Raw genomic sequence first — 24860 nt, 5'->3', positions numbered from 1 at the left:
TAATGTTTGATGGCTTTATCGTGTTTCTAATATACTGTTGGGAGCCGCCCAGAGTGGCTGGGGAAACCCAGCCAGATGGGCAGGGTATAAATAATAAATTATTACTATTATTATTATGACTTCATCAGATGCCACCTGTAATAAAGAAATCACTTTAAAACCTGACACATCATAGCAGGATATAAGAAGGATAAAGCACCAATAAAACATTGAAACAAAACAGCAACAATAAAGCACCATATTAACATACAGAATGAAATTAGAAAATAATAAGTATTTGCCAGCTTCTGGAAACATATAACAGAAGATGACAGGAACAGAGAGCCAGAGAGAGTATTCCAGAAATGGGATTTCACCACAGAAAGAGCCCTGTTCTCTATTCCCCATCAACTGGATTGCACAAAATCCCAAACATTGTGTGTGATAGTTAGGTATGTAATATGTAAGTGAACATAATCTGTATGCTGTGCTCCATCATTCATATGCTCTGCAATGGTGAAGACCTTGCAGCTAGAAAGCACCAGCTTTCTACCAAATCCTGGCAGTGGTGGGGTTGTTTTTGTGCCATAACAAAACTTCCAGACAGATGGAGACACGTGAGGAGGGGCTGCCCTGGGACTGAGGAAGCTGCCCACATGTCACAGAGAGGAAGGGATGCTTCTGGCTGCCATTGGTGGAACAGCTGAGACCAGGGGCCAATGGGCTTATCTGGAACTATCAGTTTGGCTCACTGGCCAGGAATGATGGAAGCCGAGGTCCAGCAACACTTGGAGTGGAACAGCTTCTCCATCCTTGGGCTAGGAAATGACAGCTGAGACAAGGCAGAGTGAGCTGCCCAGAGGAATGTGGGGAAGAGAAGGCCAGACACAAAAGTCGGAGACATAAAGGAAAAAGAATGAGAATGGGCAGAAGGAAAGGGGTGTGGGTGGTCAGGAAAGAAGGGAGCAGGCTTTGATTTCAGAAAACAAGCCAGTTCTTTGGCTCAGCCTTTCCCAACCTGGTGGGGTTGGGCTCCGACACCCATCGGCCCCTGCTTGAATGGCCAGTAGCAAGGGATGATGGGAACTGTAGTCCAAAGACAACAGGAGGCCACTGGTTGGGGGACGTTGCTTTACCGAAGGGCTTTTTGCCCTAATAGAATGCTTTATTCCTAATATGGATCTGGGAACCGCTGGCATAGTTCATGCCAGGGTTCATCAGGCCTCAAAAGCAGGCGGCAAGTCAAAGTTTGCTAGGATCAAACACGTAAGGAGCATAGTCACCTTTCAGCCAAGGCCTCTCCCTTGTGATATATCATTTATTTATGTCATTTTCTTTATCATACATGCCGATTGCATGCGTGTTTGAACTCCCCCTTCGCCTCAGGAGGTCACGAGGAGGCAAGATTCCCAGCTGAATTTGCATTTCGCCTGCCAGGCTAGATGGTATCGCCAGATCCATCCATTTGAGACTGAGCGGCGGCTGTCAATTAAGGCAACTTGACTGGGATTTGGGCAAGGAGAGGGAGGAACCCCACGTGCATGAGTAGGATGAGGACTGTGTGAATTGTTCCCCAGGGGCAAAGGAGACGAGGAAAATGCCTGCCTTGGCTTGCAGAGCCCCTGGGAATTCTATGCATACAGCATGAGGCAAGAACAGCCGAATGCCAAAGCCAGAGATCACCATGCAGCTGAGATATGAAACGGAGAGATTGACCCTCAGCAGGCAGAAGGTCCCAGGTTTGAGTCCTGGCATCTCTAGGCAGGGGCTGGGAATGCTATCCCAGCCTGAAACTCAGGTGAGTCACTGCCAGTCAGAGCAGGCCGTACTGAGCTAGATGTCTGACTTTGCATGGCAGCTTCCTATGCCTCCATTTCTGGTGGCCTTCTGGAAAAGCTGAAGTTCCCAACTAGATCAATGAAATCTGCGTGTTCCGTGTTCATCTCTACCTAGTTCCATCCTTATTTCAGACGTCACGATCACAATTTCAGACATCATGACGTACATCGCAATGTCTAGCGGTGATTTTTTGCGAGGTTGAAAACCAGATTATCGCCCAGCCCTAGTTCCCGTTTACTGCTGATGGAGGGATACTGAGATCAAACAGAGGATGCTCAGCTCCAGCCTTTGAGAATGAGAGATTCCAGTTTGGGGGCTGTCTATCAAGCTTCATCTCAGGGTAATAATGTCATTACACTCCAGGAGATTGATGGGCGGGGTTGTGTGCGTGTGAAGCCTGTCATAGTTGCTAGGCAACCATAGGGTGTGCTCCCATAATCAGATTTTGGGATAGCCCCATGTGTTAGAAGTAACTGCAGGTTCGTCTTGGTGATCCAGGATAATCTGGCTTGGGTGTTGTGGATCAATACAGTCCAGTGTGTCCTTCGGTGTCCACCCAGACAGAATCATATAGCTCCACCCACAATTTTAGTTCTGCTACTAGAAGTGTTAGATGCAGAGCCAAAAACATAAATGAATAAAGCCAGGGGTGCCATTTTTGTTGTTCATGTGCAGATGCAATATGTGATAAATGCACTTGATTCCACCACATGGGGCTGCATGAGAGGCAGCATGCAGAGAGTAGGGTGTGTGGGGGTGTGGAATCAGAGGTTTATAATTTTATCCATCCCTTACTCATCTCTCCCCTGCTAAACTAAACAGCCTCCAAACTTCCCCATCTCTCCTCCTAGGCAAAGAGCTCTCACCCCCTTGTCATTGTCAATTGCTATTTTTCTATGTCCTGACCTTTTACAATATTTGTTTTGAGACGGGGTGGCCACCACAAAATTGTAGAGTTGAAAGGGACCACAAGAATCACCTAATCGAACCTCCTGCCGTACAGGAATCTTTTGCCCAACATTGTTGTTGCAAAGCATCTGGTTATTAAGGGGCAACATCCAAATCCTTTATGTTTTATTTGAGGGATTGCTGGGTCCAATCAAGACCAGAAAATGACAAAAGGGGAGGTGCAACTGATTGACGTGACTGAGACTACCTTCTAAAAGAGAGCCCCTTCATCACAGTTTGAGTGACAGCAAGTTGCAGGTGGTCACATTTATCTCCATGCTGTGAAAAGTCTTACTTGCTGAATTGTTCTTATTTATCCTCTGTTAGAGACGCGGGTGGCACTGTGGGTTAAACCACAGAGCCTAGGACTTGCCGATCACAAGGTCGGCGATTCGAATCCCCACGACGGGGTGAGCTCCCATTGCTCGGTCCCTACTCCTGCCAACCTAGCAGTTCGAAAGCACGTCAAAGTGCAAGTAGATAAATAGGTATCGCTCCTGCAGGAAGGTAAACAGCGTATCCGTGCGCTGCTCTGGTTCGCCAGAAGCGGCTTAGTCATGCTGGCCACATACCGGCTCCCTCGGCCAATAAAGCGAGATGAGCGCTGCAACCCCAGAATCGGCCATGAGTGGACTTAATGGTCAGGGGTCCCTTTACCTTTACCCTCTGTTAAAGGGTCATATATTAGGCCAAAGGACTTTTGGACGTGGGTAGTCACTTCTCTAAAATGTGGCAGACCTGTGGAGCCTAGTTCAAAAAAGGTCTAGGTTTCTGGCTTCCCTTTTTCTTTCTGTGGAAGAGAGCTGGGTAAGTTCTTGCTAACTTCCAGGGAATAGGGTAGAGCAAGGCTACAAAGGTTTGGGTGTTGTTAATGGCGTGGTGGGGTATTCTCAAACAAGCTCCTAATATTGCACACGCAAGCACACACACACCCAAAACCTCCTTCTTTCCTTCCCGCAGTATTTCCTTTTGAGAGTTCAAATAATAAATGGGTGGGGTAGTCTTTTCATGAGTAGTTTTTGAAAGCAGGTATGTGTGTAAAAAGCATACGTATTTCCGCAGCTGTTTGGACAGCTCCTTTTATTTTCTGCAACTAAGAGGACTAGAGGCTTGAGACTGTCTGATGTTTACAAAGATCATGTTGAATACGAACGTGTGTCCTTGGGTGGGAACAGATTTGCATTCTTGACACAGAAAGTAAGATTGGGCCCTTTGCTGTAGGACCCTGGTGTTACACTGCAGAACAGAACATGCTTCAAAGAGGAGAGTTGGGGAGAGAAGGAGATAGACCTGTAAGGGTGTCAGTAGCCTTATTCTTAATATCGTCTGTGTAGCATCTAGCTGTAGCTGGTGCTTAATTTCTTATGTTAAGCATTTTTCCCCTTATGTGCAACTGATATTCCCAGCATACATTTAAAGTATATTCAATATACAATTGATGCATGTGACTTCCCCCAAAGAATCCTGGGAAGCATAGTTTAATGGCGCTAGAAATGGTAGCTCTGGGGGGAGGGGGACTACAGACCTCAGAATTCTTTGGGGAAGTCTTGGGTTTTAAATGTGCTGCTCTGTATCCCTAGGGGCTGCCAACTTTCTTTCTTTTTTGCAAAGCTCCTGTGCCTCCAATAATGGCTGTGTAACATGCAGAAAAGGGGACACGGGTGGCGCTGTGGGTTAAACCACAGAGCCTAGGACTTGCCGATCAGAAGGTCGGCGGTTCGAATCCCCGCGACGGGGTGAGCTCCCGTTGCTCAGTCCCTGCTCCTGCCAACCTAGTAGTTCGAAAGCACGTCAAAGTGCAAGTAGATAAATAGGTACCACTCCAGTGGGAAGGTAAACGGCATTTCTGTGCGCTGCTCTGGTTCGCCAGAAGCGGCTTAGTCATGCTGGCCACATGACCCGGAAGCTGTACGCCGGCTCCCTCGGCCAGTAAAGTGAGATGAGCACCGCAACCCCAGAGTCGGCCATGACTGGACCTTATGTTCAGGGGTCCCTTTACCTTTAACATGCAGAAGTTCAGCAGATGAAACTTTTCCTTGCACACAGATTCATTCCCTAGATTTCCTGCTGTTCATGCAGCTTTTTAAGGTATATATGAGGAGCCATGTCAGCACAGAAGTTGGCTTCCTTCGGGGAAACACAATGTTTACAGACATAAAACAGTCCTTATTTGTTAAAGGTATGAGCAGCAATGAGTTAGCTTGAGGTAAGCTAGCTTACTTGTGAAGGAAAGGGCGGAAATGTTTACGGAGCTAAAACAACAATTATTTGTTTTTGGATCATGTGAACGAGCTATACACACACAGAATTTAGGGATGTGCTTTATTTCCTTCAAAGGATCCCTTCCAGCTAACTGGCCATGGCAGAGACAGAATAACAGGCTGGTGAGTGGTTCTGGAAGCTTCTCAAGGACTCACAGGTACAGTGACAGATGGCCCCTACCTTCCCCTCAAGCCACAGAGGTGGTTCTTCATTATCGCCAGGAAGATAATTGCCAAGGCAATCACAAAACAGAATCTTCTTATATAACAAACTAGCAGCAGCCCACGGTTTGGCTAGTGAATTCCAAAACACACACACACCCATCAACGCATGCTGCCTCTCACAACTATTAATCTTTCTCTGTCCCCATCTCCATATTAGTTCCTTCCTTCTCCAAGGGAGAGAAATGGAATAAACAGAACCACCGCTCTTGTGGAGGAGTGTCTGCCAGCCATAGAGATGGGGAACCTGTGGCCCTCCAGATATTGCTGGTGGACCACAACTCCCATCAGCCTCTGCCAGGTCCAACCAATGGTCAACAGCACCTGGAATGCCACACTTTGTTTCCCCAGCCCTAGCGCACTGGCTGCGGGCTTCTTTGTAAGGGAAGGAAGAACAGATGGAAGCCACCAATGTGCAAAGCAAAACCTGCTCTTCTCTCCTGTCCACTCCCTTGCCTGCCTCGTTCTATCTCTCTGTATTGTTCTTCTGATACATTCATTGTTCATGGCAAGACCTGTCCCTCACAATACAATCTGAGCTACTGCAAGTAGATTGGATCATGTAATACAGAGCTGAGTTGCTGCTACTTTTTCTGGAGAGAAGTTCTGTGCTAGGCCAAAAACAAGCAGGTGAAGCTGACTTGTTGAATTTATGCCTGTTGTGCAAAACACAGGACCACTGTGGGGGAGTGGTGACTCCATGTTTTGTGCTGCTTTGCCTGAGAAATCTTTCCCCCAATATTGCACCATCCATGCAGGCACCTGCTATTCCTGGCTACCAAGCATTTTTCCCTTGGGTCAAACACCTTGATGGTCAAAACCATGGGTAGGCAAACTAAGGCCCAGGGGCTGGATCCAGCCCAATCGCCTTCTAAATCCAGCCTGTGGACGGTCTGGGAATCAACGTGTTTTTACATGAGTAGAATGTGTCCTTTTATTTAAAATGTGTCTTTGGGTTATTTGTGGGGCATAGGAATTCGTTCATTTTTTCCCGCTTCAAAATATAGTCCAGCCCCCCACAAGGTCGGAGGGACAGTGGACCAGCCTCTTGCTGAAAAAGTTTGCTGACCCCTGGTCAAAACCCTAAGAAGTCCTGGAAAGGAGCTATATAGAACAGCCACACTTGTGGATAGTGGTGCAGAATTTGTAGAATGGTTGTCCAGTTAAATAAATCTTAGTATTTTGATCTTACAGATCACGGGGGGCTAACCTTTTTTAGTCCAGGGATGTTGTGATGGGGGCAGCCACACATCCATGATTCATGCGCCAGTAGCAGTGAGTACAGCCAACGCATATGTTTATACACGAACACTCGCCACACCTACAACAGGCGCATAACAGACACGCAGACTCAGCGCTCTCACTCGCACACAATTTTGGCAAGCACCATTTCGGTGGTGCTTGGAAATGCTGTCTTTAAAAGAGCAGGAGGAGGGCTTTATGTCTGATCTAGGGTACCTGCCGTTAAAGGGAGGAGATAAAGCCCACTGCTTGTTCTTTAAGAGCCAGGTGTTTAAAGAGCAGGTGGAGTGCTTCATCTTCAGATCATGAGATAAAGGAATGGGAGTTGGCAGCCACGTCTGGCCCATGTTACAGATTGTGAAGATTTATCATCACCTCCTAATTTATTAGGTTGACATATAACTGAATCAATGGTTCTGAAGCAATGACAGGAAGCATCCACTCTCTGATTTTTAGATCCATTTCCCTTCAAGCACCATCTGAGAAGAGGTACAGTGGTACCTCGGGTTAAGTACTTAATTCGTTCCGGAGGTCCATTCTTAACCTGAAACTGTTCTTAACCTGAAGCACCACTCTAGCTAATGGGGCCTCCAGCTACCACTGCGCCGCCGCCGCATGATTTCTGTTCTGATCCTGAAGCAAAGTTCTTAACCCGAGGTACTATTTCCGGGTTAGCGGAGTCTGTAACCTGAAGTGTATGTAACCTGAAGCGTATGTAACCCGAGGTACCACTGTATTCCTAATAATAATAATAATAATAATTTATTATTTATACCCCAACCACTCTGGAAGGCTTCCAACAGAATATTAAAAACACAATAAAACATCAAACATTAAAAACTTCCCTAAACAGGGCTGCCTTCAAATGTCTTCTAAAAGTCAGGTAGTTGTTTATCTCTTTGACATCTGATGGGAGGGCGTTCCATAGGGCGGGCGCCACTACCGAGAAGGCCCTCTGCCTGGTTCCCTGTAACCTCACTTCTCGCAGGGAGGGAACCGCCAGAAAGCCCTTGGAGCTGGACCTCAGTGTCCAAGCTGAATGATGAGGGTGGAGTCGCTCCTTCAGGTATACTGGGCTGAGGCCATTTAGGGCTTTAAAAGTCAGCACCAACACTTTGAATTATGCTCCTGCTCATACAGGAAACTGGTGTTTATTTATTAAATTTCTATACCACCCTTCATCCAAGGACCACAGAGTGGTTTACAATATCTTGATGTTGCACATTAGGGTTTCTCAGGAGAAAATGGGGTGAGAGGTGCCAAAGCAGACTAATAGCAACATGCCTGTTTCTTCTCCAGGGCAGCCACCGGTGCCTCCACCCATAGCCTTTGAGACAATCCAGTGAAAAACTCATTGGCTTCCTTCAAAGAGCACCTGATATAATCTTAGTTGATGCGGCCTCCCAGAACTTGATCTCCGAGAGGGATTATGAAGCTCTGGATAAGATGCAAAACCCGAAGGAGAAGGTATGAAAACTCCTAGTGAAGATCCAGATCAAAGGGGAGCAGAGTTGCCAGCAGTTCTTGGAAGGCATAAGGAGCCTCTTTCCAAATTTGCCTCTGGACTTACGGCCTCTAGCAAGCGGTGAGTAAATGCTCAGCAACACTCTCAGTTTTCTGGAATTTGCTTCTCCAGATCTCCTAGTTCAGTGTGTCCTTCACAAAGCTCCACATCCACTCAGGGTTAGTGCACATTTTCTAGCCAGCAGGCTGTACCCTGGGTTCCTTCGCCCAAGCAGGGCACTCTGACAGGTGGGTGAGGCTAGCCACCTATCAATCACCTGACATCATCATGGCATCAGATGCCTCATTCCCCCCCCCCTTTGTCGTGTGGCTTGAGCTGAAGTGCAGCATCTACCAAGCAGGTGATAGATGCTGACCACAAGCCCTGCTTTCAGCAAGGATTGGTTGTGCTGCAGACTTATGGCAAATTCCATAGTACAGCTGATCCCACAGCCTTGCTATCACTGATGATCAGCTGATTGGTGGTGACCACAAATATCCCTTGGCAAGGAACGATCAGGAACATGCTCTAAGCTACCCTCCCCACCTTTTTTTGCAGTCAGATTTCTTCTCTACCTGCCCACTCCTGATGTCTCATCTGACGTCGGATGTGGGGGAAGTGGGTGTGGTTTGGGGCAACTGGTCTCACAAGTCAAATTGGTGCCTGTGTCTAAGCCTAATAAGGCATGCAGGAAGGTGGTTCCCCAACCCTGCTTTAACAGAACCAGGATGGTTTGAGTTGCCCAATCTCTCTGTCTCCTGTACAGTGAAAATGAAAAATTCAGTGCCAAGATTTTTGCAGGATGCCTGTGGCTTTGCTTATACCACCTGATTATTATAACAACTATTAATTATGAGTGCTGCACCTTAACTCCACACTGTTTTATGACCTTGTAAAAGCTATCCTTGCAACACGCTTATGAGTGTAGGCCACTATTATCCCCATTTCAAAGACAGGGTAACTGAGACCGAGAGACTTACTAGTACCTGGTGAGTTCAGCATTTAGGTGCAGTCATGCTTAATCCGAGCCAGGCTGAGCCCCAGGAGAAAAACGCAGCCAGGCCACACTTGAGGGAGGGAGCAAGAAGGCCGAGTGTGGCCTGGGCATTAGCAGAAAAAGGGCCGCTGAGGAATTGCAATCGGTCTTCATGCATCCAGAATTGGAGGGAACAGCCTTTGGGTCAAGAGTGTGCTTGAGTCCTGGGACCCAAACTTGATGTGCATATTAATTCAGAATTTTTGCTTGAAAAGTATACTTTTTAACCGTTGTTTTATTCATTTTGCTTTTTATCAACCTGTTCTCAACATTTATTTTTATTGACAGTCTTAATGTATGCTTTTTAGTCTTTGTAAACTGCTTAGAGGCTTCACTTGCAGAGAAACAAATGAACAAAACAAGTAATTAGCAGCAGTTTTCTGCCTTGCAGGGGTCAGCAAACTTTTTCAGCAGGGGGCCGGTCCACTGTCCCTCAGACCTTGTGGGGGGCTGGATTATATTTGGGGGGGATGAATGAATTCCTACGCCCCACAAATAACCCAGAGATGCATTTTAAATAAAAGGGCACTGTAATGGTTCTAAGGGGTTGCTCGTGCGTAAGCAGGTGTCTATCTCCCTGGCTGGGTGCAAACACCTGGCTGGGCTGCCAAAGTGAACCTCCTCTGTCTGGACAGCCACTCACCTGTGGCTGACTCAGTCGCTGGCAGAATCCGTGAGTGGGCGTTTCTTAAACTTCTTCCAGCAAAGAAGCTCTTTGACGCCTAGTCTCCGCCTACCCTCTCTGCGCGAAAGCCTTCTGCGCAGGGAGGGCATGGGCAACGGAGGACCCCTACTCTCCCCGCTGGTCCCAGGCAAGGAGTCATGGGACCGCCTCGCCACTTCCCCCACCTGCCCCCCTTCTCCACTGGTGCTACGCTGATTCTCTTCCCCAGAAGATGGGCTGCTTCTCCCGATCCCTGGACGCTCTCTGGAATCCCTCTGACTTTTGCGCTCCCCCTCCAGTACTGATGGCAGTTCCCTGACAAGCACATTCTACTCATGTAAAAACATGCTGATTCCCAGACCATCCGCAGGCTGGATTTAGAAGGCGATTGGGCCGGATCTGGCCCCCGGGGCCTTAGTTTGCCTACCCATGCTTTAAGGCAAGCAGCAGATTTTAGAGCTGGGGGAACCTGTGACCCACCCTATCCGACCCTGGAGATTCTGGAGGAAATGGGAGTGAGGTGTGTCTGGTGTACGTAAGCACTAGGAACAAGTTTCCCAAAATCTCATATACCCCTTGGGCTGGTAGCATTGGGTAATTTAATCTAGTTCCTCTGCGTTTTGATTTCTCCGGGGCAGCTGTTTTCCTTTCTTTCTGGTGACTCAGCACGGCAAGAAGCAGCAGCACAAGCAGAAATTTTCCATTTTGAACCCAGTGACACAAATATGCTTCCTATTTTGCGTGCAATGTGAAAGTATTGCTCAGCACTCTATTGTCCCCACAGCAGCACTGCTGCATGTTGTTTCTTTTGGGTGAGTAAGCATGTTGCACAGGAGACTTGTGGTGTCAGTAATATTATTTACAAATATGGAATAGTGGGACCAACATGTCTCCTACTGCTGGCAAGGAAGCCACTGACCGTGGTCCCAATGCAAGAGCATTATTCCCCGCTACCCTCATGTGCCTTCATCTGAACTTGCATGTCTGGCTGGCTCCAAATTTGAAGTGCCATCTTCTATATATATTTCTTTTTTCATTTAGTTCAATTTATTTTTAGTCATTTCTTGAGTGCGTAGTAATTTCGGTCCTTGCATTGATAATAGTTATTAGTTCATTCATATGATCAGGCAGGAGGCAACTTTGTTCAAAACAGAAAATTAGGATGGAGAAAGAACACTGAACTACAGTTATGCCAGGGAATGAATTCATGCTTGTTTATCCCAGGAAGCAAAACACCCAGATTGGAACAAAATGAAATGACAACATTGCACCTGGCTAGTTGATTTTGGGTGGCTTGTTTCCAGAGAGCTTGAAAAAAAGATGTAAGAAATTCATCTCTGTCATTAGGTCTAGAATATTCTTTTTAAAAAGTAATAAACATTGAGCGTCCTCCCCCCCCCCCCACACACACACAGAAAAACAACAACCCAGAGCAGAGTGATTACATGTGGGGGCTCTTGCTGCTTCTTCTGGAATGAATATACTTAAGGAAATTAATAATATTTTATACAGTGCTATGAATTAGATATTTACATACTAACGTAAGTAGAAAAGTCAGCTTTCTGCCCTGAGGAATTTATAAACTAAATACTGGCAGAAGAAGAGATGACAAGAGAGAGGAAGGTGAGCAAATTCAATTTCATCATGCACTTCCAGGGTTAAGCATACTTTGGGATGTTTAAAAAAAGCAGAAAGGATCTGACCTCTTCAGTGTGTGTTACAATGACCCCAGCAGAACCAACTTCCCTTTGATACATTTGAGCAACACTTGCATTTCTAGTTGCCACTGATGAAATATTTGTGATATTCTTTCCTCTGAAATGTCATCATTTTGAACAATGGACCCAATTTGTCATCTTTGGGGTTTTTTCTCTTTTGCATAATACTGAATTGCTTAAGATATATTTTCTTATTTTCACTTTTAGACCATTTTTTTTGTTCCAAATTGTTGTTTTCAGCTTTCCCTGCTTTTTGTCATCGACGGCAGGATATGGAACTTCCTTTATTGCAACTTATTCATCGACATTCAGGGAAGCGCCAAAATTTCTGCAAGTCCAGGGGCATCCTCTACCTTTCCCACTTCCCCTCTTTCAGCAACAACTTTGGACTACTTAATTTGGCCCTTCCTTGCTTTGGCCCCAGGTCTGCTTCTCCATGGGAGGTCTAGGGTTTCTTAAGGAAAGCCAACCAAAATTCCCTGGAAGAGATCGTGATAATGTGGGAAGAAGCAAAGAGAAATGCCCTTCTCTGCTTTATTCTCAACATTTTATGTCTTAATGTTAAGTCTGAATTGAGCTGGTTCTGCTGGAGAGGAGAATAAATAAATTCTGTTCACCAATGTGCTAGCTCAAGGATGGGGAACCTGTACTCTTCAATATGTTTCTGGGCTACAATTCCTATTACCCCCTCACCATTAGCCAGTGGGAGTTGGAGTGCATTTCAGAATCTGCCTTGCGTGCATCTTAATTTCACAAATACACTAATGAGGTGTGAACTGATAGTGACTAACCAGGAACAGGAAGCTGGGGCGGTAGTAGATAACGAAGACATCAACTGACTGTGTAGCAGCAGTGGAAAAGGCAAATTCCGTGCCATGGAAGATTAGGAAAGAAACTGAAAATAAAACTGTATGCCATCATACAAATCTAGTATATGACCACATTAGGAATAGTGTGTACAGTTTGGTTGCCTTGCCTCAAAAAGGGTATTGTAGACTTAGAAAAGGTTCAGAAGAGGGCAACCAAAATGATGGAGGGGATGGAACAATTCCCCTATCAGGAAAGGTAGCATGATATGGGACTTCTTCACCTAGGGCTGTCCACACTTCTGCTTGTCCTGTGCAGAGAAAGCACGGATCCAGGTGGTTTTCTCCATGCCCCACTCCTTTCCTCAAGAAGCCCTGCTCTTTAGCTTTAAATCAGAGCAAGCGTAAGTCCAGAGAAAACCCAAATTGTGTGTGTTTGTGTGCTCACATGCTTGTGAGGAAGAGGGGGGAAGAGAGAGAGAGAGAGAGAGAGAGAGAGAGAGAGAGAGAGAGAGAGAGAGAGAGCTTTTCAACCTTGAGAGGATGAACAACTGCATAGGAGCCTGAGCTGTGAAATTTTATAGTTGTTAATTCTGAAGGTCTTTCTGTTAGCTTGCTCTTCTCCTACAGCGTACCCAAACCAACAGATAAGTTGTTCCCCAGACACTTTGGAAAAGAATGGGCCAGGAATTCCAATCAATGTGCTGTTTTCTATGCTGAGTGGCAGCAAAGACTCAGAAGGTATGTCCTGTAGTGTACCAGTAACTATTGACAAATGCTAATTAAGGGTTAGGTCTACACTTCCGCTTGACCCGTGCCTAGAAAGCATCGGTCCAAGTGTTTTTCCACTTGACCTGCAGTTTCTAGGCAAAGGTCTGAGCAATTTCCCCCTTGCGCCACTCCTTTCCCAAGAGAAAACCTGCCATTAAGAGCTAAATCAGAGCAAACATCAACCCAGAGAAAACTCCAATTGTCGTTCGCTCTGACTGAGCACTAAAGAGCGGTTTTCCCTGGGGGGAGAAGCAGCAGGACAAAAGGATGTGTGGATGAGTCCTTGCTCTTTACTGATGTTCCAGAACTGTTTGTAACCCTTTGTCATGTCTAAATATAAGCCATAACACTGCCTTCATTCTTCTCAGAAGCCTCAAGGTCTAGGAACATCCATTAAAATGAAAATACTGAAGCTTCTCAGACCATTTGGTCCACATACAATACTGGTTTATAGTGCAACAAGGAACAGCATTTATTCTGATTCATCCTATGAAAAAGCACTCACGCACCCCTCAGTTTCTTAACATGCTTTGTGATGAATGATGTGGAGCTCCTCATTACCCTAGGGCCTGCTTAAGCTTTTGCCCATCTGCTTTTTCTACCTCTCCAACTATCCTGAAAAACAAAGTCTAAACCCCAAGGTTCCTTTCTATCAAAACATATTTTTTGCTTTCCTCACAGTAGCTCAATAGTTAAACATTCCCCAACTGAACCTTCCCCTCTTAGCACATTCTGGAATATCGCAGCCCCCTAGTTTTGGTTGGGGAAGGGAGGGTGTCACTGATATTCAAACACAGATGCACTAATTCCTTCAGACGTGTAATCCGTCCCTTATCCTGAATGTGGCTTGGAAGAATGAGGGATACTTATTTTCTGCTTAACAGTCTTTTGTTTCTGTGTTTACATACAGAATCGTCAAATATATCGAGTGAGCAAGATCTTGATATGGAAGTGACAAAGATGGAGCAAGGCATTTTGAATGGTAAGAAATTCTCTGGAAACAAGGTTAAGAACATAAGAAGAACCCTGGCAGATTAGACCAAAGGCTTACTTTGTCCAGCATCCCGTTTTCCCTCAAGTGGCCAAATCAGATGCCTTTAGGAAGCCCTTGAGCAGGATATGGGTGCAATAGGACTCTCCTGATCATCTTCCCCCAGCAACAGCTACTCAGAGGCATAGTTCTTCTCAGGACCAGATTTAGGTTTGATGAGGCCCTAAGCTACTGAAGGCAATAGGGCTCTTTATATGTCCAGTTGTCCTTTGTCAACAACAAATTGTCACTGTTTTTTGTGTTGAATATATGCTATATGGTAATTTATGGACCTAATAGGTATCTAAAGCCATTTGCCACTGTTGCTGTATGTAGGTTTTATTTTATTTGTTTTTTATCTTATATTTTGGAAATGTACACCCAGGTTTTTTCCCCTTTAATTTTTTTGGGGGCCCCCAAAAGAGTGGGGCCCTAAGCTATGGCTTGATCAGCTTATACGTAAATCCGGCACTGGTTCTTCTGAACCTGGTGGTAGCATATAGCAATGATGATTTAGAAGCGTTTCAATACTTTACCTTCACAAATATCTAATCCCCAGTAAAAGCCATATAAATTGGTGGCCATTATATTTAGTGGTAAGCGCATTCCATTGTTTTTAACTCTGTGCTGTATGAAAACATACTTCCATTTGTCAGTCCTCCTCACTCTTCTGTCCTGGAGGACTCCAGACTTTTTAGCCTTACAGGAAAGGGAGAAAAACGTCTCTCTGCCTTTCTGCCCACTTTCTCCATACTGCGGTTGCTTCAGAATAAACTACTTTCCTATGAACAAAGGCAAGCAGTGTTACCCATCTCTGCAGGGGTTGTTCTGGAGTAAGTGCGTTGTTTCTGTACTACTTGCACGATCTTTATTTGAAAGATTACTTTTCCCCTTAAGAAGGAACATTCTGAGTGAAATTGCCTGGGGAAATAATCATTATTTCTAATGTCCCTATGCAAGCTAGATTTCTAATGCCCCTAAGCAAACTAGATCCATCTGTTTTACAAGATGGGGGCCCATCCCATGTCCTCATGCTTAGATTCTATGGGTATAACTAGATACAGTGCTACCTCAGGTTACAGACGCTTCAGTTTACATACGCTTCAGGTTACAGACTCCACTAACCCAGAAATAGTACCTCAGGTTAAGAACTTTGCTTCAGGATGAGAAGAGAAATCACATGGCAGCGGCGTGGCGGCAGCGGGAGGCCCCATTAGCTAAAGTGGTACCTCAGGTTAAGAACAGTTTCAGGTTAAGAATGGACCTCCAGAACAAATTAAGTTCTTAACCCGAGATACCACTGAATTCCTATCCCCCCATAGCCCTGTTTGCACCTTCATACAGCAGGGATAAAGAGCCCTGAACAGGAAAATCTGAAGGTGGGTTCTTAGTGCATTCAGCAGAATGCATGGGAAATACTCCTTCATAATGTCTGCCCAATGCATGAAGATCTGAGACTACAGTTAATGAAGATGTTCAGGGCAGGACTTGTCTGTGCAGATCAATCCTCTCCCAAAATGCCTCAATGCTGTTTGTGTTTCCCTCATATGGGGCATACTTACAGGGGAGAATTTACAAGCAGGAGCAGTGGGAGTAAATTCATCCCTCCAAAATCTAGGCTTACAGGAAGTGGGCAAAATGTCCCTAGTGAGTGGGGCATTTGCATACAAGAATATCCAGACCTGGGAGGGGTCTGTTTACTTCCCCTTTGGGGGAATCACCACAGCTCAGTGGTGGATGAGCTGCTTTGCTTGCACAAGGTCCCAGGTTTAACCTCCGGGTAGGGCTGGGAAGGCCGCTTGTCCAAAATCCTGGAGAGAGGCTGTCAGTCACCAAAGACAGCACTGAGCTTGGTGGGCCAATGGCCTGAATTTGCGTAAGAGTTTCCTGTGGTTTAAGCAACTGCTCCCATCTTCCCTTTATCTCAAGAAATTGGGATTCTGAATGATCTGTGCACTGGGATAACATCTAGTTATAAGTGGACATGCAAGGGAATGGGGGGTGAAGGGAAAAGGCAGAGCAGTGTTGTAAACAAAATCTGCCCTTCTTCCCTTATGGAGTATCCAAGAGCCCATATAGAGTCCTTACATAGGTTCCCTATTGGTAGGAGAAAATAACAGAGGCCAACCAGAGAATATTGAGAAGCAAAGCAGCTAGCAAGCCTGATCTTTATTGATTTGTTGCAACAGGGTGCTCTGCTTACCCGTAGGAAAGGAGGAAGACCTAGAACAACAGTGTGCCTGCCCTTATATAGATATTTTAAATTCCCTGCCCTGGAGCTCAAGACCACCCCTCCATACATCATACATACATCACAGAAGGGGTGTAATCCAAGACCACCCCCCACAAACATCATACCTACATCACCGAAAAGGCGGTCTACAACAGAAATTTGAGTGCTGTTGTTTGTCCTGTTTGGCTGGTTTTCTGATAATGCCTTATCTGATTGCCTCTCCTGGTAGTCTGCCCATTCCTCTGAAATGGTGATCACCCACTTCCTGAGACAATGGGAAAGTTCCCGCACCCCCTCCCTCCTTGCAGAGAAAACATATGGTCAGTTTGGGAGTCAAAATGGTTTCAGGGAGTCAAAATGGTTTCAGGAAGGTCTTCCTGTGCTGCTCCAGACATTGGCACATTTATGAACATTTATCTCATATATATATATATATATATATATATATATATATATATATATATACACACACACAGTGGTGCCTCGCAAGACGAAAATAATCCATTCCGCGAGTCTCTTCATCTACCGGTTTTTTCGTCTTGCGAAGCAACCCTATTAGCGGATTAGCGGATTAGCGCTATTAGCGGTTTAGCGGCTATTAAAGGCTTAGCGGCTTAGCGGCTAAAAAGCTATTAGCGGCTTAGCGGCTTAGAAAAAGGGGGGGGAGTGAAAAAAATCGCAAGACTCGCAAGACGTTTTCGTCTTGCGAAGCAAGCCCATAGGGAAATTCGCATCGAAAAACGGAAAACCCTTTCGCCTAGCGGGTTTTTCGTCTTGCGAGGCATTCGTCTTGTGGGGCACCACTGTAATTTATATATATATATATATATATATATATATATATATATATATATATATGCTTTCGTAGATTTTCACGGGTACAGGAATGTAGGTTTTGGTGTCTTCGGGTGTCTTCCCGTGTAAGATTTGGGGTGTCTAGGCCTAGACACCCCAAATCTTACACGGGAAGACACCCGAAGACACCAAAACCTACATATATATATATATATATATATATATATATATATATATATATATATGCAGGTTTTGGTGTCTTCGGGTGTCTTCCCGTGTAAGAGTTGGGGTGTCTAGGCGACGTTTCGACGAGGTCTCACTCGTCATCTTCAAACTGGTGCTTTCGGTTTCGAGACCTCGTCGAAACGTCGCCTAGACACCCCAACTCTTACACGGGAAGACACCCGAAGACACCAAAACCTGCATTCCTGTACCCGTGAAAATCTACGAAAGCAAATATATATATATATATATATATATGACCTTAAAATTCTTATAACAGTAGGGAGATGGGTTTGAGCATGCCAGAGTTAAAAGATAAGGTTTTAAACAGGTCAATAGAAGGAGCCAAGCTGGAACGTCAGGGAGTATAATTGGTTTTTGGCTTGGCTCTTTAAACAGGCTGTCACTGACGGTGCAAACAAGACGTGTGCTTACTTAATCTTGTAAATATTAATATTGCTAAACAAGCCTTTTCCCTGACCCCCTGGCTCTCATAAGGAGAGCATCTTATCTTAGTCCCAGGCAAGCTGCATGTTTGACCAAGTGTTTTCATGCTGGTTACAGAGGAAGGAGCTTCTTTCTCAATTAAGCTGCTGAGGACAGCATATTTTCATGTTCTGACTGGATACAGTAGCTCATGAGACATGAGTAAACGCAGTCATTATCTCTTGTAGGCTATGTGCTTAAGGAAGCTCAAATTCCCCCTTTTTTGCTGCACGAGTCTTAGGCATCCTTTCCCATTGCACACGTGTGTGTGTGTGTGTGTGTGTGTGTGTGTGTGTCCCATGCTGCACTGCTTCTGTTCATGTGCAAGTTGTCTTCTGCCCAAGCCTATGTTGTTTGTCTTGTTCTCTGTTGTGGCAAAATTATGTAACTTACATAATTAATTTCGCAAACAATATTGTTGTTTCGCTGTTCCACCCTTTCTACTTCAATACAAAGGAAACAATGTCAATGGGGGTGGGTAATCTATTCTGTATCAACAACAGCAAGTAGCTGTCTTATTCACTAGATTGAGCTTTGTCCTGGACATGGGACAAATTTGTGAACACCAGCAATTTCCACTCCTGTTTCCATTTTTGCAGGAGTTTTTCCAACATCCCAATGAGGAGAGGAGGAGTGGTGGTGATGACACCCACCTTGAGTGGCGCAATGCCTATTGCCTGGCCTGTGTGCCCCCCCCCCCCCAGATCACAGGGCCTGAGGCCATTGCCCCAGTTTGCCATACCTTAGGGACAGCACTGTCTTTGCTTCAGGTGAATGGTGAATGGAAGTGTGACGTTCGTACGGAGCCCCCGGTCGTCTCACGGACTATTGACCCGTACACCACTAATCTGCTGCCACCAACCAGGTCCTCCCCGGTAAAATCACTTCAGCCTCAGTTAGGTTCTCAATTAATAGAGTGTGTTTTATTTCAGACACAAACAAATTTTTACGGCATTCCAAACGTTGTTACTCTTTACTTTCTTAGTCTTATTTTCCTCTCTCTATCTCTTCTACCTCCCCTCACTCAAGAACCCACTGCCCTAACTGTCTCTCTATTTCCAACTGCCTGCCAACTGCTTCTCCAACTGCCTTTCCCAACCAACCAACCACCAACAACTCCCAACAACTAACTCAAACCTTGCGCTAAGCCCTTTTATACACAGGTAGGCTCCGCCTCCGGCTTTCCTATTGGTCTATATTTTTAACCCTATCTCTCCCCCCGTTCAAGCATTTTCTAAACGAATGGGCAAATGCCACAGGAAGCAAGAGCAGAACATAATAGATTACAAATCCTATTGAGCTGTGATATCCCCCCCCCCAAAGCAAATAGGCACAGGGCCCCCACACTATACCACCCTCCCAATCTGAATCAAGGCCTTGTGCTGGTTTCCCGCCCCAAAAAATCTCCTCTTCTGCACTAACCAGCACCTTCTTGTGGGGAAATAGGAAGGGTAGGGAAATAAATTTTGGCAGAATCTGGTACGGTGCTTAGATCCGAATAAGGAGCACATCAGCAGGGAGGACCCTGTGCCTGTTCTTCTTTTAAAATAAAAGTGGCAGTCTTAAAGCACTTTTGGTGTAATTTATAGTTCAGTCCATTTTCTTCAGATATTTCCCTCCTTGTCAACCTCTAGTCACCAGCTCTGAATTGTGGGGAAGAGTAAAATAATGAGACATCCATTTGTGTGTGTGGCTTTTCATAGGATAGTAATAATGGAAGTTGACAGCTTGTTTTTTATCTCAGGGAGCCATCTTGGTTGGGGGTGAGCTGCTGCTTCAGGCTTCACCCTTCCTGTCAAGTAACAGTCCAAACTTTTCCGAACATTTAAATTGACAAATGGTATATATTTTGTGGATTGAAGAAAAAGCTTGTGTACATGAACAGAAAACACCTCTTAAAATCTGAAGGTGCCACAATAATGGTCTTTGGCTTTGAGGGGCTTGTGGTGGTTCATTCAGGGGAAAGGATTATGATACCCATAATTGTTTATATAAAGGAGACATGTTCCTCCCCCCCCAAAAAAAAACCCCCCTGCATTTTATTTTGCTGTTAAGAACTCTTGGGTTTGTGAGGGAGCCAAGGAGCCACAAAAGGGCAAAATCCCACTTCTCCTGAACAGTGAGTTCCAGGGATTCCACTGGCAGAGAGAGCATTGAAAACTCCCACCATTTTGCTTTGTTTGCAGGTATACAGGTAGAGGCGCAGGCAAACAGGTGCTTTGCCAGGCAGCAGGTCCACTCTGCCACTAGGGATGAAGGAGGAATCCATTTTAAATGGATTTACGCACAAAAATCAGTGGTTCTGATCCAGTTTGGCCACATTGGACAGCCTCTTGCATCAAGTGCTTACTGGGGTTCTTTTTTTAAAAAAAAAAAACTACCTTTGACTAATTATATGCCAAACTATTTGGCTTGCAGAATACATGCCTTCTGCTCTTTTCTTTTGCCTTTTCCCGCATACAAATGCATGCCCACCTGCTTTTTTATTTTCTCCTGACTGTATTCCATGGCTATTGAGCATGTTCAATCCTCATTGGCCTGTGATAATTTTTTGGGGGTATTTTTCTTCTTTAAATTTATTCAGACTCTCTCTCACACACACTTCCACAAACTTTAAGGGTCCTCTGAACAGGGTGGATTTGATTTAAGTCAGTAAGACTTGATTTAAATCATTATTATTTTTTTACAGAAAGACTCATTCTTGCTGGTATAATCTTAATATTTACAAGCAGATGAAGGTTTCATTTTTGGAATAATAAATTTTCAGAATAGTTTTTACAGTTATATCAAAAATTACTGATTTGGTTATACTATTAGAAATACATTGACTATTAGAAATACATAGAAATACATAATTATGAAATTATTGTGAGGTTTAATAAGTTAACTGTTTATATTTGGACAACTTTTCTGCTGTACTTTGTTGGAAGGAGAAAAATAATCCTTAACAAATAAATTCCTTAACAATTTATTTAACTAAAACAATAACATTATAGCATATGTATCCATGTTTGTTAACTGATGTGGTTAAACGGGTTTTGTTTTTTTAAAAAAAAAACACTTTAGACTGAGTTTTAGCACACATGAAAAACTGAAAATAAATCCTTATTTCCTGATGAATAGGCTTTGGACTATAATGTAACTTAAATAGAAAACTATCTTTAGAAAGATTTTCTGTCCAATATCATTTTATTTTAAAAATCCAATTTAAATTAAAAAATCTGATTTATTTATTTTTAATTATAAAATCATTGATTTGTATCCACCCTACCTCTGAAAATGCTGATACCTGATGTTGTTTCTCAGTGGCCTGTTTTGACTGCAAAGTTGTTGGCACTCAAGCATGCTATTAGAGGAATCAACGGGTTCACTCTATTAACAAGTGTTTGACATGCTAAGCTTGTGGGGAAATTCAGGATGCAAGTTCTAACTGTTCTTGTTATACAGAGCACTGGCAAATCCACCCTTCTCAATGCCATGTTTGGACTGCAGGTTGCAGCCAGCAGCGGGTGATGTACATGAGGAGCATTCATGACACTCCTCAGAGTCACAGAGCATTTTCAGCAAGAACTTGGTTGTGATTTCATTCTGGTGATTGGCACAGAAGGTTTGAAAACCGCAGAATTGGCTAAGTTGGAGGACAGTTGCGAACATGACAATGAGCTGGCCACCCTGGTGATTGGGTTCAGTGACATAACAATATTTAACCTGAAATGAAATCTTGGATACAGGCACACCTGTTAGACCATGGGTAGGCAACCTAAGGCCCAGGGGCCAGATGTGGCCCAATCGCCTTCTAAATACGGCCGGCAGACGGTCTGGGAATCAGCGTGTTTTTACATGAGTAGAATATGTCCTTTTATTTAAAATGCATCCATGGGTTATTTGTGGGGCATAGGAATTCGTTCATTTTTTTTCTTCCAAAATATAGTCCGGCCTCCCACAAGGTCTGAGGGACAGTGGACCGGCCCTCTGCTGAAAAAGTTTGCTGACCCCTGTGTTAGACCATTACAGGGAGGACATGGCAGTCTTGGAGAGAGGAATCCTATCCTCTGTGATAAAGAAAACAAGAGAGGCTCTGGAGATCTTGGCAAAACAGATGAGTTTGTCTGAATCCTTGGAGCATTGCTGCCATGAGATGAGTGAAGAACTTGCAGTTTCCAAGGACTCGTTGGATGTCATTTTGTTCAACAATAGTGCCGAGACTGAGCCTTTCTTAGCTAAGGTACAGACCTATGTTCCTGAGATGATGGAAGGAATCCCTTCAGAGAAGTTTAAGATGAATGTTGAGATCATACTTTCAAACAATCTATTCAAGCCCCAGGATGAAATCTTGAAGCGGGTTTTTGGCTGTGGGAAGCACTGTCTGTTTTGCAAAGTCCCCTGTGAAGCTGGAGGTGGCAGTCACTAGGAACATTTTGCATCAATTCATTGGCCTCAAGGAGTAGGGAGGTACAGAAACCATGAAACTAGAAAGCTTGTATATTCCTTATGCTCCTCTGATGTCATCTCAAATGCCAGTTTCAGAAACAGGCACACAGATGGAGAATGGCATCCATATATAAAAATATTGTCAGTATTATCCCAACTGGCGTATCCAGCCTGACGATAGCATCACAGTCTCAGACCACTAGGAGTTTGTGTTCACAGAGTTCAGTCAGCATTTTGCTCAAGCTTATCATGCTCTCCCTGCATATCTCCCTCAGGATTGGAAAAAAATAACCAAGGAGCAAGTGCTGGTGAGCATCCAAGAATAATTTAATATGAAATAATAGGTAACAGCTGCCGCCATTTTAATCTGATACCCAAGTGCCTGATTCGGTTATGGAATTATTGTTTTGTATATGCCGATTGATCATTAAGGTTTTTTGTTTTTGTTTTTAAATTAAGGGTAAACAGGCAGAGCTATTATACACTGCCAGGTACCCAGTACAGTGGTACCTCAGATTACAGATGCTTCAGGTTACAGACGATTCAGGTTACAGACTCCACTAACCCAGAAATAGTACCTCGGGTTAAGAACTTTGCTTCAGGATGAGAACAGAAATCATGCGGTGGCAGCACGGCGGCAGCAGGAGGCCCCATTAGCTAAAGTGGTGCCTCAGGTTAAGAACAGTTTCAGGTTAAGAACAGACCTCCAGAACGAATTAAGTTCTTAACCCGAGGTACCACTGTATAACAATCTGCTTCACATCTGTATCCTACATGCAAGCCTTAAGTGCATTTAAAATCAACATAAAAAAATGTATGACAGGATGCAATGGATGTTTCCCTGTTCAGAACTGGTTCACAAAACATAGAGTCTGCCTTGCTTGTTCTTTTTGAGATACATATTTCTATGTATTCATACATTATTTCTTGATTTATAAAGCCTAGCCTACAATTTCCAGCTCGACAATGTTGTCATGTTGTCAAGCCATTGATTAAAGGGAATCTTATCTCTGCTCTTCCAATTCATCAGTATCGGTCTCTTGGCTTTGAAATATTAGACAAATTCACAGAGGATAAGACGGCTTCCAGCGATGGTGGCTTACGTTCTACCTCCACCGTGGGAGGTGGGATGCCTCTGAACACCAGTTACTGGGAATCAAAAGGAAGGAAGCAGTGCCCCTTCTGTTACGTGCCCTGTGGAGCTGGAAGGAACAGTCGGACCACGCAAGCACTTTGCCAGCTCATCAAATTCAGGAGTCACAATTCATAAAACAAAAGAGCTCTGAGGTCATTTTGCGTGTTCACTTAAGTAATGTGGACATAGAGATGGAATGGCATCCCTATGAATGCAGTCAGAGGAGTAGCTGCTTCAACTTTTAAAGATGCAGGTTTACCTTAGAGTGGTCTGTGCAAGTTAAGAAAGGAGTTCTGGAACAGGAAAACCTATCTATATCCCTCTGCTTGCAAAATTTTGGACTGCAATGGAAGTAATGATACATTTGTCACAGGGTTGTTGGGAGGATGGCAAACTAAGAGAATGTGGAGTCCCAGCCAATGGGCAAATCTTGAAAGATGAGGCCACTGTGGTTCGGACAAAGTGGACATTTCAACCGTAAGTGGTATGGGGGGAGCAACCGGTTTCTTTTTAAAATAAGATACTATAACACTGTTAAAGCAATTGTTCACCATTTGTCTAAGAAGCTCAAGGCAGAAAATGTGGGTTTTTCTTCCTTATTCACACAACAACTCTCTGTGGTAGGTTAGTCTTCACAATCCTAGTCCAACACCACACTGATCACCAGTGTTAAAGCAATGATTCTTCAACATCAACTTTGTTGGACTGGTCATGTTGTACTTATGCCTGATGATCGTCTTCCAAAGCAACTACTCTATTCCGAACTTAAAAATGGAAAGCGTAATGCTGGTGGTCAACAAAAGAGTTTTAAAGACTGTCTCAAGGCAAATCTAAAAAAATGTAGTATAAACACCGACAACTGGGAAACACTGGCCTGCGAGCGCTCCAGTTGGAGAACAGCCTTTACCAAAGGTGTCATGGGCTTTGAAGACACTCGAACTCAGAACACAAGGGAGAAACGTGCTAAGAGGAAGGCACGCTTGGCAAATCCACACTGTGATCAACTCCTGCCTGGGATCCAATGTCCCCACTGTGGAAGGAAGTGTGGATCCAGAATTGGCCTCCACAGTCACTTACAGACTCATTGTTAAAACTGCGTTTATGGAAGACAATCTTACTCGGCTACGAGTGATTGCCAAAGAAGATAAAAGCTCTCTGAGCTTGTGCAGTAAGAGGCTACTGCTGCTGGCAATCCCAGAATCATTCCCGTATGCACAGTCTATTTTATAATAAAGTATTAAACACACACAAATTTATCAGACGTTCTGCTACATATATTTTGTTCCTAGTTCACCTTCCAAGTATGTAGTGCTGTGGAAATAATTAATAGGAAATACAGAAGTTATTTTAAAAAGCAAATGCCTGCCTGAAGATGTCTGGCAGCCCTTGCTCCTGTCACTGATGGGGAAGAGCTGACTGTGGCTGTGGAGTGGTGAAAGAACTCTGTGCATGTTCAGAGGTGTTCAGGGTTAAATTAAAGCAGGTCTGTAGCCAAAACATTTTGTGGTGAAAGGACCTGAGGTTGCACACAGGTGTGT

The 24860-nt window shown here is 44.4% G+C and overlaps 1 long non-coding RNA gene across 5 annotated transcripts; it reads left to right on the top strand.

Annotated features, from left to right (window-relative positions):
* Positions 1-1539: 1539 nt before the first annotated feature.
* On the top strand, positions 1540-23211 carry LOC308570923. Of its 5 annotated transcripts, none has more exons than XR_014001226.1 (5): positions 1540-1777; positions 5104-5185; positions 7791-8076; positions 12850-13972; positions 22081-23211. It is a non-coding gene; the product is annotated as an uncharacterized lncRNA (long non-coding RNA). The 5 variants fall into 5 exon arrangements; XR_014001227.1 differs by lacking the exon at positions 22081-23211 and adding an exon at positions 19943-20402; XR_014001228.1 differs by lacking the exon at positions 22081-23211 and adding an exon at positions 16210-16664.
* The last annotated feature ends 1649 nt before the right edge of the window (positions 23212-24860 follow it).

This window comes from Podarcis bocagei, assembly GCF_964188305.1.
Source record: "Podarcis bocagei genome assembly, chromosome: 13".
NCBI lineage: Eukaryota > Metazoa > Chordata > Lepidosauria > Squamata > Lacertidae > Podarcis > Podarcis bocagei.
The sequence above is the reverse complement of the archived record's forward strand: the minus strand, read 5'-3'. Positions and strand labels throughout refer to the sequence as shown.